The sequence below is a fragment of the Polistes canadensis genome, unplaced genomic scaffold (assembly GCF_001313835.1).
Source record: "Polistes canadensis isolate GaletaPanama2010 unplaced genomic scaffold, ASM131383v1 scaffold_505, whole genome shotgun sequence".
Taxonomy (NCBI): Eukaryota; Metazoa; Arthropoda; class Insecta; order Hymenoptera; family Vespidae; genus Polistes; species Polistes canadensis.
In genome coordinates this window covers 33,010-41,224 of record NW_014570052.1, presented here as the reverse complement: position 1 = coordinate 41,224, position 8,215 = coordinate 33,010, and the positions used below count along the sequence as shown (strand labels likewise).

The following is an 8,215-nucleotide window of genomic DNA, read 5'->3' as shown; positions in this document are numbered from 1 at the left end:
AAAATCGTAGAAACTTTAATAAATATCGATAATCTATTTAGTTATTATATTTCATAAATCGAGAAAAATAATAAACTTAATGTTTGTTCTTCAAAATATGATTATTGATTGCTACAAGAAAAAACTTTAATCGAGTATTCCCAAAGTTAATAAAGTAGTTACCATTAATTGGCATTATCTAATTATTGCTTGTAAACAGACGTATTGGAAAGCAGCGCAATTAAATCATCTTATTAGTAAAACCAAGGAAAATAACAAGCCACGATATAAATTATTCATATTGATATTATTTAATCAAAATCATATTACAATCGTAATGTTCATTTCAAATATTCTTATAATATAATCGTTTTTATCCAAAATGAGAAATGATAAATGCATAAAATTATAATAAAAACAATTCATTTGTAAAATTATTAAGATTGAAGAAACAAAACACTAAAATATCTAGATTAAACACGATATAAGAAGCTTCTATTTTCGAATAGAAATTGAATTTCTGATTCTTCATAGTATCCTAGAAAATATATATATATATGTTATTTACGACAATTTTCCATGATATCCATCAGATATCTGATCTCGATGTAATCGTTCCCATGAGACTATAGTTCGTTCCAATTTTATCGAGAATACTTGTAGCGAGTATAAAACAAAAAAAAACGCAAAGACACGATTTCTAGATTCTTTTCTATATGTACATACACATGTGTTTGTCTATTTTCAAATGTGTGTACATATAAAAATATTCCTATTTTCTTGTCGTACGTAAACATGTGAATATTTCAAGAAGATAAAGAGAATTCATCTATATAATTATTTTTCTAGATTTTTCTTTGTTTCCCCATTATTTTAACAATAAATCGAAATAAATTCGTCCGATGGTTTGTGGTGCTCGTTGATTTTATTAAAGTATCGAAACAAACTGTTAATGGTTATGTTAAAGATTAAAAAAAAAAAAAAATCGTAAACCATGAGAACAATGGCAAATATTAGAAAACTAAGTTTTAGAAGTCAAAGGAATACGAAATATGCCATTACTTTGTTCTCTACACGCATATTTCACATATTTATTTATCATTCTCTATCCAACTTTAAAACGTTCGAAATTCCATAATGCTTAAGGATTCTTCTCTCCCATAGATGTAATTTTCGCCACATTTAAAACAACGTTTTCCATCAACCTGGATATTTTCGAGATACTTTTCATACCCTAAACGTATAATCGTGACGTGACGTAAGAAAATGTAACCCGATTAAGTAAACCTGATTTTCTTCTCAAACTACGTTTACTTTACCTTTGGACTTTATTCGTTTGATTTACCAAAGCCACCCCCCTCCCCCTCCCCATCCCCCCCCATAAAAAATTGTCTACAGATATTTCTACTTATTCGCTCTATTTATCCGTCTATTTTTCTAACAAACAAACAAGAATTCTATTTTCCTTAAAGTTTATTTTCTTTCTTTTCACATTCTATTCAACGAATACATTTATTTTCGATTTTAAACCACTGTGATGGTGTGGTGATGGTTTCCAGTTTATTTAGTATGTACTTTAAACAAACCAGTATATGGAATGAGAGAATGATAGAAAGAAGATAGAAGAATGAGAGAAATAGAGAGATTGTTGAATCATGAAAGGGGTTTTATGGGGAAAAAAAATTGACAAATACTTAGATCCTTATATGAGTTTAACCTCGATTTTTCACACTTTTCTCTCAACAAAGAAATTGTATTTTCCGTTTAGAGTATAAGAAAAAAGAAAAAAAAAACATGTTTATGCATTTTATTTATCGAGTTTGCAAACGCTTTTGAAAGTTTACTTCTTGTGGGGAAAAACTTATGGTAAACGTTCGATAATGATATTCACTTTCGTAGTCGCGAAACTATCCTGTTGCATCTAAGTTTATTGAATTCCTCTGATGTAGTGTTATATTTAAGATGTTTTAACATTATCGAGATTGATTTAACTTTTTTTCTCTCTCTCTCTATCTCTCACTCACTATCATTTCTTTTTTTTATTTCTTTCTTTCTACGACACGTTCACGGTAAATCGAAATTTCTTTTATTTTTCAATTTTACTTACATGCTTTTACGATGAAAGAAAACTTGGTTATATTTTTATTGATATTATTATAATTCCACGACGAGTGTAGTCTTTTATATTTAATATTCAATTTTAAATATGTTCTCTATGTCGTGTTTATTTATATATTTTTAAATGAAATTATTCTATTATTTATATTTACAAAAACAAAAGTTTATGGAGAAAAATATAGATGAATAGATTGAATCGTTAATTGAAATTTATTAGATTGTTTGCATAGTAATTGTTTGTTCTTCTTTTTATTCAATGATAAATAAATAGAGAATTTATAGGTTTCGTATTTTATGGTAATAGGAAAATGACAATTTTAACTGAAGACAAATTCGTTCTAATTGCTGCGACAATGTTTCTCATGGGTATTTCAAATGAGTATTTAATACTTAATCGATTGGAGAGTTTTAAATTTGATCTTTATCAGGATCAAGAAATCCTTTGGAATAATACGTTTATCTCGTTATCCTTTAATCATATCAGAAGGTTAGGTTAGTATTACTCTTAACCTAAAGGATAATGCTTTTCTTATGAAATTGACTTTACGAGTTTCCATACATTTACGAAATGAAAAGGAAAAGTGATACGCGTTTTTCTTCCTTTTCTTTTTTTTTTCTTTTTTTTTCCTTATTTTAACAACGTAAAAGAAATATGGTAATGAGGGAAAAAATCGAGCTTCTTCTTAAAATATTTCCCACGAGTTTAATCGAATTTACGTTTCATTTTGTTTTCTTCGATGAACGAGAGAGAGAGAGAGAGAGAGAGAGAGAGAATTAGAAGAACCGACATTTTCTTCTTTACTTTTTAAAACGTAACATTATATCGTTTCGACAAAAGTACTAAAAAAAAAAAAAACGACACAAAATAAAAGGTAATGCTATTACTTTGAAATTTGTAAGACGCAAACCGAAAACTATTATATTACATTTCGTCTAATATATTATGTATATGTATATATGCGTGGGTGTGTTTATAAGAACGTGAAATAAAATGCAATTGCAAGCGCGAGCTTTCAATGTTTTTTTATATTTTATTTTTCGTATACTTTATACGAAGAGTTCCTAAGGTTTCACAGAGTTATAAGTACAATAAACAGAAAAAGAAAAAAAAAAGGAAAAAACACTTTGCGAGAAAGAGAGAGACAGAGAGAGAGTTAAAGAAAGAAATAGATAGATAAAGAAAGAAGAAAGTATTTTATAAAAAGGACGCGTAACAACGTAGTAAAAGGGGAAATAGTGAATGAAAAAGTTGTTACCATATATCTTTTCATTTATAGTCAGGATTGATTTCTATACCAATAAATCGATGCCTAGCAATGGCCTATTTTACATCAAAGAACTAGAAGCTATTTTACCTATTCGCGATATTTCTAACGCGTTTTAATGATCGTTTAAAAAAAGACATACATAATTAAATCAAATATATATAAAATCAATGAAAAATATGTTTCTTATACAATTATTAATAATAATTGTCAAAATTTGTTCTAAACGTTAGATAGAAAAAATACGTCGTAGTTTAATAATATTATACGTTCCTACGAATATATTTATATCCTTTCAAAATAATTATTATTCATCGTACGAACGACGACGACGGATCATAATTATCATCAATCTTATCGAATGCGTGTTTTTTTTTTATTTATCTCGTACAAGTATCCTACAATCGTAATAAACTAACAATTTTCTAAACCAATAAAATCGTAAAACGTAATCGAAATTCTAACGACCAATACGTGAAGAAAATTTTCTCCACGCGTACAATCACGACGAAACTTTTCTTCGCAATATTTCCCATAAACACTTATTGCTTCCCCTTTTACCATCACCCCCATCCCTTTTTTTCTTTCTTTCTTTTTTCTACGTATAAAGTAACACGCTCAAATTTCGAACTATTATCCAAAATTGACATTAAAGTTAGAAACGAGAAAGAAAAATGAAAGAGATGGCGAGAGAAAGAAAATTTATATTTACGTTATCGAGTTTACCTTAATGTATAAAACATATCTCGTAGAAAAAAGAAAAAAGTAAAAATGAAAAAAGTAAAAAAGAAATGAAAAATATAAAATTCTAAAACATCGCGCGACAAGTTTTAATGTCATTCGATTGAGTTGTCTCCGATTCCGTTATTATGTTATTCCCCTTCCCCTCCCCCCTTACTCTCATTTTTCTTTTTCTTTTACCCTCTCTCTCTGTCTCTCTCTCTCTCTCTATCTCTCTGATAGGAGTTACTTCTTTTTATTTTTCTTTTCTTTCAAATTCCCAAAACGAGTAGCAGAGACCAATACGTCCTTCGAAGTAAAATGATATTTTCAGTCGGTAACTTTAAAATATTTCACTTCTTTATCTTTTTTTTTTCTTCTTCTTCCTATTTCTTATTTTCTTTGTCTTGGAATATCGTTTATATACTTTTTACGCGAATATAATTGAAATCATTTTGATAAAAAATAATTTTATTATCTCTATTGATAATTCTTGAAATATTGTTCATTATTGTTAACGAATCGAAAAAATATTTATTCAAATTAAAGACAAAATGATTCGATAAAACGTCTTTCGAACGAAATGAAATAGGCAGCTCGTAAATTGTTTTTTCTTTTTTTTAAACCAATGACAGGGTTGATTTCACTTTGATTTAAGGTTTATTTTCAATCACTATTCGTAATCGTTATTCAGTTATTTTCTTTTTTCGAACACGTTGTTTTAATCGTCAGGTAAATAATAGCACATGTTTGAAAAATTGAAACTCGTCGAATCCGTGATTATTCTATTTTATGGGTCAAAACTGTGAAAAGCTATTCTATACATTTAATCCACATACTATAAGGGTCGTTTATTTTTACGATATTTCCAATGATTCAGAATATCAACACTACCCGCGCATGGTTAGTTTAAAATGATAACAAATTTATATAATATTAAAAATCGATAAATGTTTGAAAGACAAAAATGTATAATATTCCAGGAACAATTATTTTATGATATTATAAAGAGATATCTGTGTAACTATAATTATACACGTATCCTTGTAAATTAGAACCCATCATATCAGTCGAGTATATCTAATCTCTAATTAAACGTTATGTTATTTGCTTAGTATCATAAAGTATAAATGTAATGATAGATACGTTTAAATAATTGTATAAGATACGAGCTTTTTTTTTTACACTTGTTGATTTTAATATAATAAGTTCAATTATATAAATATTGTTTCTATCCTCATTAACAGTGCTTTTAAATTTATTCATAAAAAAGAAAGGATTAAGAAGCTTCGAATATAAAATTATTCTTATCCTTAAAAGAATCTTCGAATTCATTGATAGAATAAGAAAAAGAAATAATAAATAAATCTAATCAAATAAAAATAGTCGTAGAAAAATTGTCGGATTTTCATTTGAATAGCTTGGAATGTAACATTTTTCCTATCTTTGTTAGCATAGAGTTTTACTTTTTCTACATTCGTTGAATAAAAAAGAAAGAAAGAAAGAAAGAAATAGAAAAGAAAAAGTGAATATTAACGAATACTTTTTGCAAGTTTCGATATTTTTTAATATTCATCTCTCTCAGTTACTCGAATTTTATAAAGAATAAAAAAGATTCCAATGAAAATATCTCATTAAATTCATTTTACTACTTTGGCAAAAACGATCTAATTGGTGTTAAATATCCTCTTCAGTTTATGGTTTAATTTTCTTTTTTCTATGGTACCAGTTAAATTAGAATAGCACGTTTATATACGTTTTGAAGAAGAACAACAAAGAGAAAATGGTGCACGGGACACTATAAGATTTTCTTTTTAATTAATTCAATTAATCTTCAAAGGATGGGTTTAAAACGACGTTCCTCGATAGAACGAATGTTCGTTTTCAAAATGAGACGATGATTCGTTGCTATCACTTTAAGCATTCACACGAAAAGAAAATACTACTCTTGAAACGTTCATGTGATTAGATTAAGATATTATAATTTTGTACAGTTAACCGAAATTAAATTAAAATGTCATTCATTATTTTTTTGCTTATCTTTCTTTTTTTGTTTTTAATTATTATTATTATTTATATCTAAGCTATATGTGAGAGAGACCAAGAGCCGTTTCTATTTAATAACACCGGTTGCATGCTGGATTCGTCAAAAGTATAGCATTTAATTTATATAATTTTATCGTATTTTATTGTATAGAGTTAATCATAAAAACGTAGTTTGTTCTCGCGCAATATCGGATAGAAAGATATTATTAATATTTACAATAAGTATGGATCATAAGACTCATTTCTTTTCATTTGAATCTCTTTTCATTTAACAAATAATTATATTTTTAAAAATAGATGTTATATCTCGATTATGTAATATGTAATAAAAAAAATACTAAATTAAAGATTATAATAACAATAATAATAATAATAATTAATAAATAATAACAGTGGTCAATTTTAACAAGAATGGGATCGAACAATTATGGAGTTCAATGAGTTCAAGATACTCGACATGTAATAGCATTGTTACTAATTATTGTTAGCATAGCAATCGTACCACGTATAATATACATACATAGATAGTTAGAAGATACATAGATACGTATGTATATATAAGTATATATGTCGTATGCGTTGACCGTACAATTCAGAGTCTGTTCGTTTACACGCGTTTGTTTCACTTGTCTGACAAAAGCTTGTGTCAACTACTACTGATGATCTTATTTGTATATTCGAAAGATGAAAATTATTATCAAAAAATTACGGTAACACAAATTTCTCTCTCTCTCTCTGTGCTTTTTATTAAAAACGTAGAAATTTTAGAAATTAAAAAATTTACAAAACAAAAAAACAAAACAAATTCTTTCGGGGATATATATGTTTATCCTCCAACAATTTGTTTTTTTCCATTCGATGATTACTTCGTATATTTCGTATATCAAATATTACTTTTTTTTTTCTTGCGGAGAAATAAAATCTCCATAAAAGTTTTACCGTAAACGAAAATAAAGGAAAGAGAGAATAGAATGAGGAAAAAAGATTAAAAATATGATTGAATTATCTCGATAAAATCGATTCATCTTACAATATGACGATTCGTATGAAAACAAAAAAAATATATATAAAGAGATTACTTTATTTTCTAAAAAACAAAAAAGAAAAAAAGGAAAACTAATTTAACCATTACGAAAGAAACGTGTATCGAGCAGTTGAATATAAAATAAGTTCCTTAACTGTTCTTTATTCGGCTCGTAAAGTACCACGAAGTATCTGCTTATTTTACGATTGTTTCAGTAGTAAGACCGTAACTTTGTCGAGACAACTATCAACTATACATGCGCATACATATCTATCTAAGAGACGTTTAAAATTTTATTATCTTACTATCCGAAGACTATATATATATATATAAAGAAAAGGAAAAAATAAGATAGAAAAAAATAGTACATCAACTTAAAAGTGCAATGAATAAATTTTTTTCTAATTTAAAAACGAACGAATATATTTAAGAACAAAACAAAACAAAACAAAACACGAAATAGATACAATAAATGGCTAAGAAAAAAGAATGTTGTAAAATATAAATAATAAATAAAAATGGAGACAAGATTTAAGGGTATTTACGTTACCTTAATTTTAAAGAAGATCTCGGAAAAGATACTTTAGATATAAGGGTAACTCAGTAGGGCACGTGATACACTTGTCCTTGTTGTTCCTGGACGGTGGATGCGGTTCTTCTGCGGTAGAGAATTCCGCGTCCCGTTTATATAAGCCGACAACTTAGCGACTCTCACGATCGCCATCCCCACCATTCTACCACCGTCGTCCAATCAAACGTCTACTACCCTTTTCCTCATCCAAGAACAACCCCCTCTATATGTTAGCCCTCGCAATTCTACATTTCGTAGGAAATTCAACACGATCGCGAGAATCCCAACTAGGCTACTGGTTGCTATCCATCCCTTTGCGTTTTTCTCCTGACACCCATGAATGCACTTATTCTTTAACACCCATGAATGCATTTTCATTCTTTAACACCCACGCCTCATTTTTCCCCTATATATTTTTATCCGTTTCTCTGTTTCTTTTCCTCTTCTTCTCATCAAGGGGTGTATTTGTGTTTTTGCGTGTGTATATGTGTG

The 8,215-nt window shown here is 27.9% G+C and overlaps 1 protein-coding gene across 1 annotated transcript in view; it reads right to left on the bottom strand.

Annotated features, from left to right (window-relative positions):
* LOC106792634 (diuretic hormone class 2-like) overlaps window positions 1-7,828 on the bottom strand; it is a 15,295-nt gene extending 7,467 nt beyond the window's left edge. The window contains exon 1 of the mRNA XM_014759123.1: window positions 7,703-7,828. The gene's annotated coding sequence lies outside the window, so the exon portion shown is untranslated. The remainder of the gene's footprint in view (window positions 1-7,702) is intronic.
* Window positions 7,829-8,215: the final 387 nt, after the last annotated feature.